Source organism: Amblyraja radiata, chromosome 7 (genome assembly GCF_010909765.2).
Source record: "Amblyraja radiata isolate CabotCenter1 chromosome 7, sAmbRad1.1.pri, whole genome shotgun sequence".
Taxonomy (NCBI): Eukaryota; Metazoa; Chordata; class Chondrichthyes; order Rajiformes; family Rajidae; genus Amblyraja; species Amblyraja radiata.
Genome location: NC_045962.1, coordinates 27,065,954 through 27,087,626, shown reverse-complemented (window position 1 = coordinate 27,087,626; position 21,673 = coordinate 27,065,954). Strand labels below are relative to the sequence as shown.

Genomic DNA, 21,673 nt, shown 5'->3' with positions numbered 1-21,673 from the left:
TGCATATGCCTCCATATGCTACCCAGGAATGCAAATTTTAGCCAGAAAGTAAGAGTTTAATTTTAGAAATTTCAGGAAAAGCTAGTATTAACTGATCTTAACTCTGTGTGTTTTGTTACAATTAAATAACTTAAATCGATAGTTGAACAGAAACAGAGATTAAATTTTATAATATTAATTAATTTGTAGAATTAACATTGAACCAACGAGGAAGTTCTTATGCTGGAGCATGGCTGATGTTAAAAGGACCTTTAATTACGATATAGTTTTCAGTTAGTTTTGAAAGTTCCTTTGACACGAGAATATTCTTTCCTATGCCTGCATTCCCAACCAACATCACTGCTTTTCCTTTCTCCACAAGTAAATCAATGAGATATTTCAGACCAACAGTTTCTTGAGGATGGACGAGTACATCGTATTTATATAAAAATAAAAAATCACATCCGAAATGCAATAGTGATGATCTTGTCATAAAGAACAAATGGTTAAAATAGTTCTTACAACTGTATATGTTCCCTGCTTACTCGGAAATAATCTATAAAACATGTTTCTTACTTTCAGGCTGTACCAGTGCTACTTTTGATTTGAAGATCTTTGTTACAAGCAGTCCAATCAAAATGCAAAAAATAAAGCAAATTAATTAGATACCCCAGATATTTTAATTGATTAGTGTTGTTGATGGATACTGGGAAAATTCTCTAATTTTTATTAGAATTGGGAGGTATTAGATCTTATGTGCACCTGGAACGAGCTGACAAGGTCTCAATTTAATGCCCTTCACAAAAGACAGCACATCGTACAACACAGTCTTTCTTCAATACTCAAATAGATTGTCTGCCGAGGTTATGTGCAAACCTTCAATGTATCTTCAATGCACAAACCTATAGGCAAGAATTGCCAGATCTATTTATCCATTATAAATTACATTTTTGGTGAAATTTAGGATAAAATAACCAGTTTTTTAAAAAGTATTACAACAGTACACTCCAAGAAACATGAACAGGAATTTGTAAGAGGGTCTTTTATTAGTACTTTTCTAAACAAAAACTTTGAAAAAGATATACATAATACCAAAAGAATATCAGAAAACTTTCTAAGCACTACTGCTGTTGATTTTACTGAATTCAGACACACATTTTAAATGCATGAGTAAGTTGCAATGCTTTTGTTAGGAATCAAAATGGTATTAAATATCAATCAATTAACATTTTCTATATAATGGAGATGGGTAGCCTTGATCTTAAATTGTGCAGAATATCATTTGAAAATTGTCTTCAAATTACATTTTACGCAAGAAAGTTCTATGTAGTAAATTTGAAAATAAGTAGAATTCACAAAACAAAAAGACAAAATTGTGAAAAATTGTGTTCAGTGATGCTTCTGTCAATAATACCAGGGCTGATTAGGCAAAAAATATAGCTTTCTGCAAAGTTTATCTAATAATTTACATCCGTCATAAGCTAGTTTAAAGCTGCTGCAAATTACATTATTTATCTTTGTTTGGCTACAGTACCGTCAAAGTTATTGGATAGATCCTACCACTAACATTGTCCTTTCTACATTCCTTGTCATCACTGTAATTATAATTATGAAGGTTAGTAGAAGCAACAATAGTTTCTGTAATGTTCAAAAAATAAAACTAATTTTTAGTGCAATGCATATGGGCATACTGAAGGCAGTACTTAAGACAGCAAATCCTCCAAAGCAAAAACTGCTATTTTACATTATATGTTTCAAAGTTTTTTTTTAAATTACCATCTTTTATTTATTCTAATGAAGAGCATTAGCAATGAAGTCTTGCACAGAGGTAAGCATTGATCACATCATTAATCACACATCATGGACAGTCACAAATCAAGTTCTAACAGCAAGCAGTGAATCAGAGGCAATGAAGCATAAACTCCTTCACAATTTATGATCTCTCAAATTGCATCTTTTCAACCATTAAATTGCAAGATACCATAAATTTTTATCTTCTTCACTTCAGTCACATTATTGATTCTGCCTGGTGGAATATAGAAAAGCACTAAATCTACAGTGTTGAATTAAATTCGAGTCCTTTCTCAGAAAAGTAACTAAAGAGAAAGATCAAGGCTGTTAATTCACACTTACGAACCAACGATGGAAGCATTAAAATTTAAATATACAACAGGGATTTGAAAGAGCCATATCAATGCCAGTTCTAGTCACTATCAACCTTGAATTTTTAAACTATCTGCACTTTGTTCTACTGAATTCTGAATCCAAACACATTAAAGCAATGTCTAATTTGATGACATTTGGGTTGGATGAAAGATGGTTATGTACCACTTATTTCTTGTTTGAAATAATAAGTAATTCTATTATGTATGAATGTATTTTGGTTTCTAAGGATGCTATTAAACCTGTTCTGAGTTATCCTACCTGTAGAGGGGCATCTGGTTCCATTTCAAAACTTGGTACCTGTTCGGTCCATGGAGTGAATCTTTTGGCATCTTATCTTCTTACGCCCCCTTCGGTTGTGGCTGACCATGGGTGTCTCCAGGGTGCTAACCCCTATATGGAGGACGCCTGTGCGTGACTTTATTTAACGTGGGGAGACTGGTGCACAGACAGCCACCCCACGGTCCTTGACAGATCTGGGTCAGGATCCAGTGGCATGGAGTCCAAGACGACCGGAGACCCTTTTCTGCTGCAGCCTTCATCCGCTCCACTAAGGTCAGCCATCATCCTCTGCCTGTTCCACCATTGAGGCCTTGGTTGGAATGCTCTTTGTCAGAGACCTCCCCCTCGAGCTTACCGCCATTGGTGGCCCTACCAGGAGCACAGCTACAGATGGCATCGCTCTCAGGATCTCAGGTCCACGCAAGCTTCTCCACCATGACGAGGTGACAATCCACGGCATCAGAGTCAATATAATAATCAAAGACTGTCCCTTGTGATGGGAATTTAACGGTTCTCATCTCTTTGGTCCACCATCTACTAAATTTGACTCCATAATCAATTGGCTAGTAAAAGAAAAGCTACAATTCATCTTTCTATATTACATTATTGGAAGGTTATTAAATTCAAAAGATTAAATCAAAATAAGAACCTAGAATAGGAAAAGTGGGCCACCAAGTCTTCCAAGACTGCGGATTGGGAAGGAGGCTGGAGAAAGTGGACAGGTAATGTTTCGTGTCAGGACCCTTCTTCCTGACCCACAACATCACCTATCCATGATTTCCAGAGATGCTGCATGACCCGCTGAGTTACTCTAGCACTTTGTGACGTTTCTGAAGTATACCATACTAATCACCATGAAGAGACTCTGTGCTGTATATTGATTTTAGAATATGTATCGCTATGATTTTTGGCCATCTTACTCACAGTCCTCCTCCATAAATAAAAGAGTTATGAATGTTTAAAAAATCTTGAGTCAGCTGATTGGTCCTCTTGCCTGTCAGTCACCATGATGAAGGTAACACCCCTTCCGGGGATGGCAAGACTATAAAACCCCGGATGCCTGGACGCGAGTCAGTCATTCTGGAAGATTGTTTGGCCTGCCCTGTGCTTGAAACTGAAATGGCACTGGAAATGAAATGAAAATGAGATGAGTTGTTTGGCCTGCCCTGTGCTTGAAACTATAATGGCAATGGAAATGAAATGAAATGAAAATGAGATGAGTTGTTTGGCCTGCCCTGTGCTTGAAGCTGTAATGGCGAATGAAATGAAATGAAAATGAGATGAGTTGTTTGGCCTGCCCGGCACTTGAAACTGAAATGGCAATGGAAATGAAATGAAAATGAGATGTTGTTTGGCCTGCCCTGTGCTTGAAACTGAAATGGGATTGAAAATGAAATGAAAATGAGATTAGTTGTTTGGACTGCCCTGTGCTTAAAACTAAAATGGCAATGGAAATGAAATGAAATGAAATGAGATGAGTTGTTTGGCCTGCCCCGTGCTTGAAACTGAAATGGCAATGGCAATGGAAATGAAATGCAATGAAATGAAATGAGTTGTTTGGCCTGTCCTGTGCTTGACATTTGAAATGGAAATGAAACGAAATGAGTTGTTTGGTCTGCCTGAAACCACTCATTTTGGCCCACAAGGCCCCTCTTATCTGAGAAACCAGTCCCTTTTGCCCAAAATGCCCGTATCAGCCCAGGAAGAGCATTTTGGCCCAAAAGACCCGTGCCAGGCCAGGAAAAGTCCAGAAAAAGTGCCTTTCACTGAGATTTCACTCAGATTTTTTTTTAAAGAACCTTCAACCCATCAGGCCCAGGAGGAGTCCCTTCGGTCCATCAGGAAGTATTCCTCCTGCAAGTATTAAACCTCAACCCAGTATTTTTCTCCCTCCCTTCATTGGCTCCCTGTGACATCCAGGCCAGGATAGACTTTCCTCCTTCATTGCTGTGATCTGCAGAAATAGATAAAAAATGTCTAAAATTTATTCTCCCCCCCCCCCCCCCTCTCCCCCTTCTCTCTCTCTGACAGTCTCTCACCTATTTTGGGCAGAATTTCTGTCAGTTTCTGAGCTGCCAGCCCACCAGCCCTGAGTGACTGAGCTGCCAGCCCACCAGGCCTGAGTGACTGAGCTGCCAGCCTACCAGGCCTGAGCGACCGAGCTGCCAGCCCACCAGGTCTGAGTGACTGAGCTGCCAGCCAAATAATCCATTCGGCCCACAATGTCCATACTAGCCCTCTGGAAACTAGTCCCTTTGGCCCACAACACCCATACTAGCAATCCAGAAAGCCCCCGCTCCCCACTGGCCACCAATATTGGAATTGGTGGAGAAGTGGTATATTGCGTTGGGGGACCAGCCCTCCCGTGTGAACATGGGACCCAACGGGTCTCACTTAGTCTAGTATGACAATAGAACACTCTTGACTCTTAACCCATGTTCCCATAATGCGAAGTGAACATAATGCAATTGATTTATTCCATAATGCAAAGTAAAATGTAATAATTGAAATATCACATATACATAAGTATTCAGTCCTTTACTCAGTACTTTGTTGAGGCACCTTTGGCAATAATTACAGCATCAAGTCTTCTTGGGTATGACGCTACAAGCTTGGCACACCTGTATTTGGGTAATTTCTCCCATTCTTCTCTGCAGATCCTCTTGAGCTCTGTCAGGTTGGATGGCGAGCGTCGATGCACAGCTATTTTCAAGGCCCTCCAGAGATGTTCGATCGGGTTCCAGTCCGGGCTCCGGCTGGGCCACTCAAGGACATTCACAAATTTGTCATGAAGCCACTCCTGTGTTGGCTTGGCTGTGTGCTTACGGTCGTTGTCCTGTTGGAAGGTGAACCTCCGCCCCAGTCTGAGGTCCAGAACGCTTTGGAGCAGGTTTTCATCAAGGATCTCTCTGTACTTTGCTCCATTCATCTTTCCCTAAATCCTGACTCGTCTCCCAGTTCCTGCCGCTGAAAAACATCCCCACAGCATGATGCTGCCACCACCATGCTTCACCGTAGGTATGGTATTGGCCAGGTGTTGAGCGGTGCCTGGTTTCCTCCAGACATGGCGCTTGGCATTCAGGCCAAAGAGTTCAATCTTGGTTTCATCAGACCAGACAATCTTGTTTCTCATGGTCTGAGAGTCCTTTAAGTGCCTTTTGGCAAACTCCAAATGAGCTGTCATGTGCCTTTTACTGAGGAGTGGCTTCCGTCAGGCCACTCTACCATAAAGGCTTGATTGGTGAAGTGCTGCAGATATAGTTCTCCTTCTGGAAGGTTCACCCATCTCTACAGTCTTCGGCGGGGAGGCTGAGGAGAGGAGGCTACGCAAAACACTGGAGAGGGAGAGACGAAAGAAGGAGATGTCAGGCATGCTGATTCAGTGTGATGCTTGCAGTATGTGGGAGGTCAAGGACACTGCTGGTGCCTCTGGCTGCTACAAATTTGAGAAGTGCATCCAGGTACAGCTCCTGAAGGACCGTGTTGGGGAACTGGAGAAGCAAGTGGATGACCATATATAACCATATAACCATATAACAATTACAGCACGGAAACAGGCCATCTCGACCCTTCTAGTCCGTGCCGAACACATAATCTCCCCTAGTCCCATATACCTGCGCTCAGACCATAACCCTCCATTCCTTTCCCATCCATATAACTATCCAATTTATTTTTAAATGATAAAAACGAACCTGCCTCCACCACCTTCACTGGAAGCTCATTCCACACAGCTACCACTCTCTGAGTAAAGAAGTTCCCCCTCATGTTACCCCTAAACTTCAGTCCCTTAATTCTCAAGTCATGTCCCCTTGTTTGAATCTTCCCTACTCTCAGTGGGAAAAGCTTTTCCACGTCAACTCTGTCTATCCCTCTCATCATTTTGAAAACCTCTATCAAGTCCCCCCTTAACCTTCTGCGCTCCAAAGAATAAAGCCCTAACTTGTTCAACCTTTCTCTGTAACTTAGTTGCTGAAACCCAGGCAACATTCTAGTAAATCTCCTCTGTACTCTCTCTATTTTGTTGACATCCTTCCTATAATTAGGCGACCAAAATTGTACACCATACTCCAGAATTGGCCTCACCAATGCCTTGTACAATTTTAACATTACATCCCAACTTCTATACTCAATGCTCTGATTTATAAAGGCCAGCACACCAAAAGCTTTCTTTACCACCCTATCTACATGAGATTCCACTTTCAGGGAACTGTGCACAGTTATTCCCAGATCCCTCTGTTCACCTACATTCTTCAATTCCCTACCATTTACCATGTACGTCCTATTTTGATTTGTCCTGCCAAGATGTAGCACCTCACACTTATCAGCATTAAACTCCATCTGCCATCTTTCAGCCCACTCTTCCAACTGGCATAAATCTCTCTGTAGACTTTGAAACTCTACTTCATTACCCGCAACCCCACCTATCTTAGTATCATCTGCATACTTACTAATCCAATTTACCACACCATCGTCCAGATCATTGATGTACATGACAAACAACAGTGGACCCAACACAGATCCCTGTGGCACCCCACTCGTCACTGGCCTCCAACCTGACAAACAACCATCCACCATTACTCTCTGGCATCTCCCATTCAGCCACTGTTGAATCCATCTTGCTACTCCACCATTAATACCCAACCATTGAACCTTCTTAATCAACCTTCCATGAGGAACCTTGTCAAAGGCCTTACTGAAGTCCATATACACAACATCCACTGCTTTACCATCATCAATTTCCCGAGTAACATCTTCAAAAAATTCAAGAAGATTAGTTAAACATGACCTTCCAGGCACAAATCCATGTTGACTGTTCCTAATCAGACCCTGTTTATCCAGATGCTTATATATATTATCTCTAAGTATTCTTTCCATTAATTTGCCCACCACTGACGTCAAACTAACAGGTCTGTAATTGCTAGGTTTACTCTTAGACCCCTTTTTAAACAATGGAACAACATGCGCAGTACGCCAATCCTCCGGCACTATTCCCGTTTCTAATGACATTTGAAATATTTCTGCCATAGCCCCTGCTATTTCTACACTAACTTCCCTCAATGTCCTAGGGAATATCCTGTCCGGACCTGGAGACTTATCCACTTTTATATTTCTCAAAAGTGTCAGTACTTCCTCTTCTTTGATCCTCATAGTTTCCATAGCTACTCTACTTGTTTCCCTTACCTCACATAATTCAATATCCTTCTCCTTGGTAAATACCGAAGAAAAGAAACTGTTCAATATCTCCCCCATCTCTTTTGGCTCTGCAGATAGTTGGCCACTCTGACTCTCTAATGGACCAATTTTATCCCTCGTTATCCTTTTGCTATTAATATAGCGGTAGAAACCCTTCGGATTTACTTTTACCTTACTTGCCAAAGCAACCTCATATCTTCTTTTAGCTTTTCTAATTTCTTTCTTAAGATTCTTTTTACATTCTTTATACTCCTCAAGCACCTAATTTACTCCATGCTGCCTATAACTATTGTAGATCTCCCTCTTTTTCCGAACTAAGTGTCCAATTTCCCTTGAAAACCATGGCTCTTTACAATTTTTACGATTTCCTTTCAACCGAACAGGGACATAAAGATTCTGTACTCTTAAAATTTCACCTTTAAATGTACTCCATTTCTCTTCCACATCTTTCCCATAAAACAAACTGTCCCAATTTACTCCTTTTAAATCCTTTCGCATCTCCTCAAAGTTAGCCTCAGGTTCGTCCGAGGAACTGAGTCGTTCCTCGACAAGTCCTACAGTAAGATTGTTACACCTAAGGTACTGGAAGAGAGAAGGTGGGTGACGGTGAGAAATGGAGGGAAGCATGGAATGCAAACGTCCCCGGGTGTTGTACCTCTTGTGAACAGGTTCACCCACTTAGAAGCTGTCGGGACAGAAGACGTTATTACACTGAGCGGCGGACTGGCTTGTGATGCGAATAGGGCTGTTGAGCCAAAACCAAAGAGGCCAACGTCAGGCAACGCCATTGTAGTGGGAGACTCCATTGTGAGAGGTACGGACAGGGGTTTCTGCAGCAACAGACGGGATTCGAGGATGGTGTGCTGCCTTCCTGGTGCCAGGATCCAGGATGTCACGGACAGAGTACAGAAAATCCTCAAGGGCAAAGGTGAACAGCCGGAAGTGGTAGTGCATGACGGCACAAACGATGTCGGAAAGAAGGGGATGAATATTCTGCAGCGTGACTCTAGAGAGCTCGGAAAAATGCTGAAAAGCAGGACCTCCAGGGTTGTTATCTCCAGTTTGATTCCAGTTCCTCGTGCTGGCGAGAGCAGGAACAGGGAGATATGGGACCTGAATGTGTGGCTGAGGAAATGGTACACGGGGCAGGGATTTAGATTCTTAGATCACTGGGATCTGTTTTGGAGTAAGGGGGAACTGTACAAAAGGGACGGATTGCATCTTAACAGGTGGGGGACCAACATACAGATTGGGTTAATCAAATTGGCAAGGGTGCTGAGGAAGAGGATTTCTTGGAATGTATGCGGGATAGTTTTCTAAACCAACATGTAGAGGAACCAACGAGAGAGCAGGCTATTCTAGTTGGGTATTGAGTAATGAGGAAGGATTAGTTAGCAGTCTTGTTGTGCGTGGCCCCTTGGGCAAGCGTGACCATAATATGGTTGAGTTCTTCATTAGGATGGAGAGTGACATTGTTAATTCAGAAACAAGGGTCCTGAACTTAAAGAAAGGTAACTTTGAGGGTATGAGACGTGAATTGGCCAAGATAGACTGGCAATTGATTCTTAAAGGGTTGATGGTGGATATGCAATGGAAGGCATTTAAAGACTGCATGGATGAACTACAACAATTGTTCATCCCAGTTTGGCAAAAAAATAAATCAGGGAAGGTATGCATCCGTGGATAACAAGGGAAATCAGGGATAGTATCAAAACAAAAGATGAAGCATACAAATTAGCCAGAAAAAGCAGCCTACCAGAGGACTGGGAGAAATTCAGAGTCCAGCAGAGGAGGACAAAGGGCTTAATTAGGAAAGGGAAAATAGGTTATGAAAGAAAACTGGCAGGGAACATAAATACTGACTGCAAAAGTTTTTATAGATATGTGAAGAGAAAAAGATTAGTTAAAACAAATGTAGGTCCCTTGCAGTCAGAGACAGGCGAATTGATCATGGGGAACAAAGACATGGCAGACCAATTGAATAACTACTTTGGTTCTGTCTTCACTAAGGAAGACATAAATAATCTGCCGGAAATAGCACGGGACCGGGGGTCAAATGAGATGGAGGAACTGAGTGAAATCCAGGTTAGCCGGGAAGTGGTGTTAGGTAAATTGAATGGATTAAAGGCCGATAAATCCCGAGGGCCAGATAGGCTGCATCCCAGAGTACTTAAGGAAGTAGCCGCAGAAATAGTGGATCCATTAGTGATAATTTTTCAAAACTCTTTAGATTACATAGAAACATAGAAACATAGAAAATAGGTGCAGGAGTAGGCCATTCGGCCCTTCGAGCCTGCACCGCCATTCGATATGATCATGGCTGATCATCCAACTCAGTATCCTGTACCTGCCTTCTCTCCATACCCCCTGATCCCTTTAGCCACAAGGGCCACATCTAACTCCCTCTTAAATATAGCCAATGAACTGACCTCCTGCGGCAGAGAATTCCAGAGATTCACCACTCTCTGTGTGAAAAACGTTTTCCTCATCTCGGTCCTAAAAGATTTCCCCCTTATCCTTAAACTGTGACCCCTTGTTCTGGACTTCCCCAACAATCTTCCTGCATCTAGCCTGTCCAACCCCTTAAGAATTTTGTAAGTTTCTATAAGATCCCCCCTCAATCTTCTAAATTCTAGCGAGTACAAACCGAGTCTATCCAGTCTTTCCTGGAGTAGTTCCTGAGGATTGGAGGGTAGTTAATGTAGATTGGAGGGTAGTTAATGTAACCCCACTTTTTAAAAAGGGAGGGAGAGAGAAAACGGGGAATTACAGACCAGTTAGTCCAACATCGGTAGTGGGGAAACTGCTAGTCAGTTATTAAAGATGGGATAGCAGCACATTTGGAAAGTGGTGAAATCATTGGGCAAAGTCAGCATGGATTTTTGAAAGGTAAATCATGTCTGACTAATCTTATAGAATTTTTCGAGGATGTAACTAGTAGAGTGGATAAGGGAGAACCAGTGGATGTGTTATATCTGGACTTTCAGAAGGCTTTTGACAAGGTCCCACATAAGAGATTAGTATACAAACTTAAAGCACACGGTATTGGGGGTTCAGTATTGATGTGGATAGAGAACTGGTTGGCAGATAGGAAGCAAAGAGTAGGAGTAAACGGGTCCTTTTCACAATGGCAGGCAGTGACTAGTGGGGTACCGCAAGGCTCAGTGCTGGGACCCCAGCTATTTACAAAATATATTAATGATTTGGATGAGTGAATTGAATGCAACATCTCCAAGTTTGCGGATGACACGAAGCTGGGGGGCAGTGTTAGCTGTGAGGAGGATGCTAGGAGGCTGCAAGGTGACTTGGATAGGCTGGGTGAGTGGGCAAATGCATGGCAGATGCAGTATAATGTGGATAAATGTGAGGTTATCCACTTTGGTGGCAAAAACAGGAAAGTAGACTATTATCTGAATGGTGGCCGATTAGGAAAAGGGGAGATGCAACGAGACCTGGGTGTCATGGTACACCAGTCATTGAAAGTAGGCATGCAGGTGCAGCTGGCAGTGAAGAAAGCGAATGGTATGTTAGCATTCATAGCAAAGGAATTTGAGTATAGGAGCAGGGAGGTTCTACTGCAGTTGTACAGGGTCTTGGTGAGACCACACCTGGAGTATTGCGTACAGTTTTGGTCTCCTAATCTGAGAAAAGACATTCTTGCCATAGAAGGAGTACAGAGAAGGTTCACCAGACTGATTCCTGGGATGTCAGGACTTTCATATGAAGAAAGACTGGATAGACTTGGCTTGTACTCGCTAGAATTTAGAAGATTGAGGGGGGATCTTATAGAAACTTACAAAATTCTTAAGGGATTGGACAGGCTAGATGCAGGAAGATTGTTCCCGATGTTGGGGAAGTCCAGAACAAGGGGTCACAGTTTAAGGATAAGGGGGAAATCTTTTAGGACCGAGATGAGAAAAATATTTTTCACACAGAGAGTGGTGAATCTGTGGAATTCTCTGCCACAGAAGGTAGTTGAGGCCAGTTCATTGGCTATATTTAAGAGGGAATTAGATGTGGCCCTTGTGGCTAAAGGGATCAGGGGGTATGGAGAGAAGGCAGGTACAGGATACTGAGTTGGATGATCAGCCATGATCATATTGAATGGCGGTGCAGGCTCAAAGGGCCGAATGGCCTACTCCTGCACCTAATTTCTATGTTTCTATGTTTCTATGTTACAGAGGAACTCTGGAGCTCTGTCAAAGTAACCATCGGGTTCTTTGTCACCTCTCTGTCCAAGGCCCTTCTCCCCTGATTGCTCAGTTTGGCCAGGCGGCCAGTTCTATGGTTCCAAAGTTCTTCCATTTAAAAATGACGGAGGCCACAGTGCTCTTCGGGACCTGCGATGCTGCAGAAATTGTTTTATGCCCTTCCCCAGATCTGTGTCTCGACACAATCCTGTCTCGGAGGTCTACGGCCAATTTCTAGTATCATAGCAAAGGTTCTGAATACTTATGTAAATGTTATTTTAGTTATTTCTTTTTAAGTACTTTGCAAAAATTTCGAAACAGTTGTTTTCGCTTCTTCATTCTGGGGTATTGTGTGTAGATTGATGATAAAAAAAAATGAATTTAATGCATTTAAAAATAAGGCTGTAATGTAAAAAATGTGGAAAAAGTGAAGGGGTCTGAATACTTTCTGAATGCACTGGATATTTGAAAATCCTGTGGAAAAATGAGTGTAATTGATAGTCTGAAACTCTGTAGCTCCTAACTCCCTTTGCCCTATTGACTGATTTAATAACACAATTTTCTATAAAACATTGTTTCTTACAATGTTTCTATGATAGCAGAGCTATCTATACAGGTGACCCCTACATTATAGGGGTAAGAGGGGTGGAGGGTTTATACAGGCCATTTTTCATAATGCAATGCCTTATCATGTGCACAGGTGTCAAGAAACACCATTGGAAAAAAAATTGTATTGACTTATTTATTGTCTTTTCATTTAAATTTAGTGAGAATTAATTTGATTCCGTTTCAAAATTTTTGGATATTGATTTGTGAATCATGTAAGGGCAAAAAATAATTTGAATGGTTGTAATGCTGTTGACATCTGTCTGGGTTTTTCAAAGTAAGACAGCTGCAGTGCTTCAGAGTAAACCAACATTTTATCAAACTGCCCATAGTGGAAATATGCAATAAAGCAGAAAATGCTGTAAGCATCAGGTAGCATTTGTGTGAAATCAAAGAGTGAACATTTCAGATTAAAGTCATGCCATAGAAATTTTAACCTGGAACATTAATTCCATTTCTCTTTCCACCATAAATGCTGTTTGACCTGCAGAATATTTCCAGAACTTTTAGTTTTTAATTCAGAATAAAGTCCATCCTAAATCCTGTGGATTGACAAATATTATGCAAGCCCTGTACACTGTGGTAAGAGTGGCAGCGTGTAGCTGACTGATTTCAAATAACAACTGCAAGGAGGAAGTCAAAGCTAGCTAAAGTCAGTACCTAGAGACAGAGAAAAAATATATTTTGACTACCTATATAATAGCAGACATGAGGAGCACAGAATGAGCCTTCTCCCGTACTTGGTCTAGGAGAATGTATAACAAGTAAACGAGCCGGTCTTAACGGCAGAGTAAGAAAAAAGAGCAAAGATTTGTCAATGCTGGGAGTTCTGACAGGCAACCATAAATCAATTTAAAGAGAGACAGAGCCCGTGATTTTCAGGCGATGGTAACATTCTGTGGTCTCTAAGACAGATGTTTGCAGCTTTTACTTTCAGTGAAAGTACATTAATTTTCCCCCTTTTGCCCAATATCTGGGTAATACTCCAATTTTCTTTCATGAGGGATGCACTGAAACATTTATCCCATTCCTAGCCATTCTTGACAGACAAATGGATTACTTGATTTTTTTTCCGCAGCATAAGTAAATGCATATTTTTGAAAGGTTTGAATTCATTTGGCCCATAATTAAAATCATATATACCTGAAATAACTTTAACATTTCTCCTTCATAAACAGGTCTGCCTAGCTAATACCACCCAAATAGTGGACTTCTTCAAACGAAAAAAGGAAAAACTGTCAAAATGTTAAGGGATATTAAAAAAACATATTTAAAGAATGACGATTGAAAATGTTCTAGATTCACAGTCTAATACCTGGAAATAAAATTAAAAGTTCTTTCCAGGAACCTGAATCCTTTCATCAGCTTTTATGACAAATTCTCAACTATTGCATCCATAATTTATAACAGGACAGCGGGCGGTGGAGCTTACTCGTGTGTCAGCGCAAGTAACCTCAATTGATCCCTTGATCTCGCTGACGCAGGAGTAAGCTCCACTGCCCGCTGTCCTGTTATCCATCGCCCGCTGACCCACTCCGCTTTATGATCTTTGCTCTTGAGCTGGTCCCCTCACTATCCAGTCTACAGTGAAAGACACGAATCGGGCAATGAACCCCATGCAGTGTCACCCAGCGCAGCAAGTGAGGCCATGTCCTGCTCCCGGCGGCAGTTGGAATTTAAGGAATGGCAGCCGCTCGCAGCCACCCAAGCTATTTCCCACCTCGGCCACAATGCAGTGGCTCCATACCCGGAGCACCTCAGCAGCGGTGAGTGAGTTGCTGGCATGATCCGCGACCCCCTCCTTCTCAACGCTCCTGCCCGTGCTGACCCGGGCCAGACTCCCTACACGCTGTGAAAGGAACTCTCCCCCTAATTGGTCCCTTGAACTAGTATTGTCATTCAATAAGATCACAACTGATTCAACTTGTCCCGGTGTGCTCCCGTTTTTCCGGCCATCTCTCCACCTGCCGTCAGCCTCCACCCCCCACCCATTCAGTCATTCAGAATGGAGGACATCTGGAAGCTTTGGACAAATTGAATTGTTACTTTCTTTATTTTTATTTTTTATTTTATATTTTTTTGAGGGTGAGAAATTCTATGTCCCGCCAGCCTTTTAAAAAATTTAGCAACTCAAAATGGGGGTGCGTTTTCATTGCAGTGAAATACGGTATCTTTAATCGGACCTTATTGGATTTCAATGTTATATCTTTGCACTAAATGTTGTAGCCTTTATCTGTGCACTGTGAACAGCTTGATTGCATTCATGTAAAGTATTTTCTTTGACTGGATCGCATGCAAACAGAAGCTTTTCACTGTACCTCGGTACACGTGGCAATAACAACCTAAACTAATTTAACTGCTATTTCTTGGAGGAATAATACAATACTGCGGTTAAAAGATTGGGGGGAGGGGAATATAATGTGAAAGTAACTGTCCAGAATTTGCTCCTCGGTGCTATAACAAACTATAAAAGTGTTAAGACAAGGACTTTTAAACAATGCAACCGCATGTAAACACTAAACTTGTTACCATCCATAACTGTATTGAGTGATTCTATCCACTTGGGGTCAATATCTCCATCTAAAACTATCCATTTAGGACCTCCGTGAACAACACAGGAAAGTTCCCTCATGGTCATTGAAAACAAACCTGTTGAGAAAAGAAACAAAGATTTTATCTCCAATTTACAGCTGATAAACAAAACCATGGCAACAAATATATGCTCCTTTCAGAATCAAATATTCATCATGCATAACAGACGACCTGCAAACGTGGTTGGAGCAAGGTTTAAAGATGATGTGTGAAGCTTTGAATATTGGAATGCACTGCTACTGCCAGGGGTGTTAGTGGAGGCAGAAATAATGGTAGTCTGTAAGAGGCTTTGAGATAGGCACATGGATATACAGGGAATAGAGGGAAATGGATCATGTGCAGGCAAATGAGATTAGTTTAATTTGACATTATGTTCGGCGCGGGCATGGTGGGTTGAAGGGCTGTACTGTTTAATGTTGCCTCTCACTACCTCAAAAGTTCAATATTCACCAAAAAACACTTCAACAGGGCTGAACTTGACAAAAGCTAAATCTACCACATCAAACTGAACATCAAAATAAGTTCTTTAAAAAAAAAAAATTACTATATTAAAGGTTATTAATAATAATAATAAACTTTATTACAGACTCAAGGTCCAGACAAGGGACAACATTACATTAAAAATGCATTGCATATCAAATATCATAAATATATATAAAATCATGGTATATCACATAAAAACATCATAATTTATATATTTTTTAAACCCACAATACTTAAGTTAAAAATCCAGATTAAAAGATGATCAATGTCCTACAACGAGACAACGATATCAGTGTCTCCACAGCTGGGATTCGTAGCGTGTAGTGTTAACCCTTATGTTTGTCAAGGCCACAATAAGCACATTTTTAGAGTCATTTATCCTGCAAATGAATTTATACATGTGGTGTCTTAGGATAGCTTCTAAAGTACTGACTCCTGCAGCCACAAAAATATTACTGGCACTACACCATCTAGGTTGCCTTAGCAGTGTTCTCATGGCATCGTTATATGCCACCTTTAGTCTCTGCATACTTGTCTTTAAATAGTTCGACCACAGGTGCGCAGTGTAGAGGGGTGTGCAGTATGCTCTAAATAGCGACATCTTCACCACATCTGCACACGCACCAAATTTACGCAAGAGGATATTCGCCTGTACATACAGCATGCGTCGTTGCCTATAAATATCCTCATCATCTGTCATTTGTTCTGTAATAATATGCCCTAGATATTTTATCTTATTACAGACACTAAGATTGTTGTCAGACAATTTAAAATCAGGATATTTTATTATTTATTAAAACATTAAAACAAGTCAATCATTTCAGCAAAATGCAAAATATGTTCTCCATATCAGGTTCTCCAAATCCATTCTCTTATCATGTATCTGTACACTGTGAATGGCACAATAATCATGTATTGTCTTTCTGCTGACTGGTTAGCACGCAGCAAAAGCTTTTCACTGTACCTCGGAACATGTGACAATAAACTAAACTGAAACTAGGTGCTGTTTTGGTTAGGATTCTTCTTCAGACTGCTTGGGGGGGGGGGGGTAGGGGAGAAAGCTGGACGAGATGTGAGGGCAGGACACAGCTTGGCAAGGAATACAGATGAGGAGGGTATTTGCTAGGAAGATGGTTGGGCAAAGGGCAGAGATGAAAAGACAAAAAGTGTGGGAAAAGGGTAGAAGATGTGTGAATTGTGAAATCAGAGGAAGGAATATAGATGGGCGGGGATAACTGGGTGTAAGTCCAGGTGGGGCACATGAAAAAGAGGGGGAAAGAAATAAATAAAAAATATTAAAAATGGGGGGGGGGGGGGGGGGGGGGTTGTTTACTGTGTCTTATTTCTTGAGAATATTTTTTTTAATTACATATTTGAGGCAAATATATAATATGATCCTAATTATAACACATCTATATTAATTGGAAAGAAATCACCAATTTAATCCTGCAACCAACATATTTATCAATCTTAGTACTTTCTAGACATTGATGCAGGAAGGGTCAGACAAGACATTGTTCACACCAGCAAACAACCACCTTATCTCGGAAAAGCAGCTGTAATTCATCATTAAGAGAAGTAAGCTATTTGTAGGACAATGGCTGTGCATGCTCAAAAAGTTCATTTGCAGCCGTATTAAATGATTCAATATTATGAATTAGCAGCATTTTTATGAGGTGCTTTTTTAAGATTAAAGAAAACTACTTTGAAGCAATGGAAACTATCTTAAAAAAAAACACCCACAAATCTGGAAGTCAAACAGGATGAATCAGTTGAGGACTTTAAAATTGGGGGGACTGTGCGTGGTAGGATTGGGCCAGCTGGTTCACCTTCTAACTTTATTCTCTCAGCAAGATAATTAGAAGTAAATGACTCCTGGTGTCTTAACAAGGATTTTACTGAGGTCTCAACTATTCACTACTTCATGAATGAGTTAGACTGCACTGCCCAAATCTGCTGATATTGTTATGCTCAGTGTGGACAAGAGAATAGAAGGTGATATTGATTTGTAAAGCACATGGACAAAACTGTGGTAGATGGATTTCAAACCATGAAAAATGGGAGGGGGAGGGGGAGGGGCGGCAGCTCGCAGGGGCCCGATCTGAGGACAGTGAAAAGCAGCGGGGGACCAGCCGATCGTGGCTTCCGCTAAGGGAAGCACATCCACCAGCGTGACAGAGCCGGGCCGGCGGGGGGGGTGGGGGGGCAGACGATTGGGCCTCCCCGGAGTGGAGGTCGTCCCCTGTGATGTGTAGAGAGGAGAACGGAGAGAGGGAGGGAGGAGAGGGGAGGAGGTGAGAAGAGATGGGGAGGGGGGGGGGGGGTGGAGGGGAGCCGGGCGAGTGAGTGGGCTGCCAAATACGGGGAGACAGAAGCAGCCTCTGACTCTCTGGAAACCCACAGCTGGAATGAGCGCGCAGGGGATAGGAGGGGCGGGGCTTCAAGAGCTGCGCGGAGAAGTTTCAGCACGTGAGGCGCCGCTGACCCCGTAGGTGAGCGAACGTACCTCGTGGAAAACTGTGCATGCGCGTTGACAGCAGCTGCATTAATCCACAGTGGTGGGTGGGTGGGGCCAGGGGGCAGGTGGGCCTCGATTGGTGGGCATGTGTGCATTGTGATGTCAGCAGCTGGCAAGCGGCGATTATTTTTTTTAAAGTGAGTTTTGTGAACAACTTTATTCAATATCTGGGGAAATAATTTAGCAAAATTAGAGAGGAGTGGATTTCTGAAATCATAAGTTAAATCCCTACCGAAATATGTAAACATCTCCACATTTTTGCGTCTGGTTTTCGAGGAGATATGTTTCAAAGGCAAAATGACACACACACACAGAGTTTTAAAAGTATATAGATATGATATATGATAGATGTACCTGTAATTACACGGACTGCCTTACTGCCTGAAGCCTACCTTCATTATATTATATAGGCCAGTTTCATATTGTTTGCAAGACCTCAAATTGACTTAAAAAAAGAGTACAAAATGTCAGAGTAACTCAGTGGTGAGGCAGCATCACAGGAGAGCATGGATGGGGAATATTTTGGATCAAAACCCTTCTTCAGACTTTATGTAAATAAATTCTAATTATTGATTAACTCATCAAAACTCAGTATCTTAGACTTTTTGATCTTATCAACTGCAGACATTATAACATAATCTTCAAGGATTAATCAGAATCAATCTATGAAAACATGACTTAAATTAGATTTGGGTCATGGTTTGATTGGTACATTCCATGGATAATTAACCTTTCATACAATGCAAGGAGATAAAAAAATTACTATGAGCTTTATAAATATTCAAAACCTTAACTTATAAGTAACTTTATACTGATCATCCTTCCATTCACGTGTAGCAGGATTCAAAAATTCAAACAGCTCATCTGTGGTCACAGTCTTGTGGTTTATATCACACCATACTGCCTTTAACTTCATGTTGACATAAGTCCCGTGTAGGGTTCTTAATATCTGTTGGTATGAAAGAGGTACATTTATATTTCTGCTGCCACAGAATGCATTACTGTTTTCTCTGAGAACCCCCCTCCCCATTCTACTCTTCCAATAAACCCACTGACTTCCACACCCACAGTGCCCTCCATAATGCTTGGGACAAAGACCAATCATTTAGTTATTTACCTCTGTACTCCACAATTTGAGATTTGTAATAGAAAAAAAATATCCCATGTTTTTAAAGTGCACATTGTCAGATTTTAATAAAGGCCATTTTTATACATTTTGGGTTCACCATGTAGAAATTACAGCAGTATTTATACATAGTCTCCCCATTTCAGAGCACCATAATGTTTGTGACACAGCAATGTCATGTAAATGAAAGTAGTCATGTTTAGTATTTTGTTGCATATCCTTTGCATGCAATGACTGCTTGAAGTCTGCGATTCACCATGTGGCGCCATCAGCGATGGCAGCCTCCCCAACAGTCTGTCTGTTTTTTTGTCTTTTTTGTTATTTTTAGTGTGTTTTAAAAGTATGTATTAAATGTTCTTTGATTTGCTTTATGTGGGGGGGAGGGGGGAGGGGGAGGGGGAAGGGGAGGGGTGGGGGGGAGGGGGAAGGAAAACATTTTTTCAATCTGTTACCTTACCGGAGATGCAATTGTTTTTCGGATCGTATCTCTGGTCCCTCCACGGCCTAACATCATGGAGCTGGAGCCTGCGATCGCTTGCCTGGGATGGACGCTCCAACTGCGGCCTGCAGATTTCAACATCGAGGAGCTCGCAGTCTCGGGTAGAGTCTGATTTCGGGAAGCTCCAATCGCAGAAAGTTTCGAACAGCCCCGACCCGGGGTTGATCACCCGGCACGGGGGAGCTGAGATACCCACCCCCCGCCCCCCGATGCAGGAGCTTGATCACCCTGACACGGAGAGCCTGCCGCCGGATACGGGAGTCAAGATCGTCCCGTCAATGGAAGGCCCGAGGCCCCAGACTGCGGGAGAACAAAGAAGGGAAGAGATTGAACTTTTTCGCCTTCCATCACAGTGAGGATGGTGGAGGAGTTATTGTGGTGGATGTTTATGTTAAAATGTATTTTGTGTGCTTTGTTGCTTTTTATTGGTATGACTGTACAGCAAATCAAAATCCTTGTAGGAATTGTAAGGGTAAAAATACCCTAATGGGACTTATCTACAGGCCCCCAAACAGTAGCCTGGATATAGGGTGCAAGTTGAATCAGGAATTAAAATTGGCATGTAGTAAAGGTAATGCTACGGTTGTTATGGGAGATTTCAACATGCAGGTAGACTGGGAAATCAGGTTGGTACTGGACCCCAAGAAAGGAAGTTTGTAGAGTGCCTCCATGATGGATTCTTAGAGCAGCTTGTATTGGAGCCTACCAGGGAGAAGGCAATTCTGGATTTAGTGGTGTGTAATGAACAGGATTTGATAAATTAAGGAGCCATTATGAGGTAGTGACCATAATATGGTCAAGTTTAATCTACAATTGGAGAGGGAGAAGGGTAAATCGGAGGTGTCAGTGTTACAGTTGAACAAAGGGGACCATGGAGCCATGAGGGAGAAGCTGGCCAAAGTTGACTGGAAAGATAACCTAGCAGGGATGACAGTGGAACAATAATGGCAGGTATTTCTGAGAATAATACAGAAGGTGCAGGATCAGTTCATTCCAAAGAGGAAAATAGATTCCAAGGGGAGTAAGGGGCGACCATGGCTGACAAGGGACGTCAGGGACAGTATTAAAAAAAAACGTAGCAGAGAGGAGCGTGAAGCAAGAGGATTGGGTAATGTTTAAAGAGCAACAGAAGATAACTAAAAAGGCAATACGGGGAGAAAAAATGAGGTGTGAAGGTAAACGTGCCAAGAATATAAAGGAGGATAGTAAAAGCTTCTTTAGGTATGTGAAGAGGAAAAAATAAGTTAAGACCAAAGTTGGTCTGAAAAAGGTGAATTTGTTATGGGGAACAAGGAAATGGCAGATGAGTTGAACAGGTACTTTGGATCCGTCTTCACTAAGGAAGACACAAACAATCTTCCTGATATAGTAGTGGCCAGGGGATCTGGGGTTTCGGAGGAACTGAAGGAAATCCACATTAGGCAGGAAATGATGTTGGGTAAACTGATGGGACAGAAAGCTGATAAATCCCTGGGGCCTGATGGTCTGCATCCCAGGGTACTTAAGGAAATGGCTCTAGAAATTGTGGATGCATTGGTGATAATTTTCCAATGTTCTATAGATTCAGGATCAGTTCCTGTGGATTGGAGGGTGGCTAATGTTATCTCACTTTTTAAGAAAGGTGGGAGAGAGAAAACAGAGAATTATAGACCAGTTAGACATCGGTGGGGAAGATGCTGGAGTCAATTATAAAAGATGAAATAGTGGCACATTTGGATAGCAGTAACAGGATCGGTCCGAGTCAGCATGGATTTACGAAGGGGAAATCATGCTTGACTAATCTTCTGGAATATTTTGCGGATGTAACTAGGAAAATGTACAAGGGAGAGCCAGTGGATGTAGTGTACCTGGACTTTCAGAAAACATTTGATAAGGTCCCACATAGGTGATTAGTGGGCAAAATTAGGGCACGGTATTGGGGGTAGAGTGCTGGCATGGATAGAAAATTGGTTGGCAGACAGGAAACAAAGAATAGGAATTAACAGGTCCCATTCAGAATGGCAGGCAGTGACTAGTGGGGTATTGCAAGGCTCGGTGCTGGG

The 21,673-nt window shown here is 41.8% G+C and overlaps 1 pseudogene; it reads right to left on the bottom strand.

Annotated features, from left to right (window-relative positions):
* The window catches only part of LOC116974878, a 193,607-nt pseudogene that overhangs the window by 109,535 nt on the left and 62,399 nt on the right, over positions 1–21,673 (bottom strand).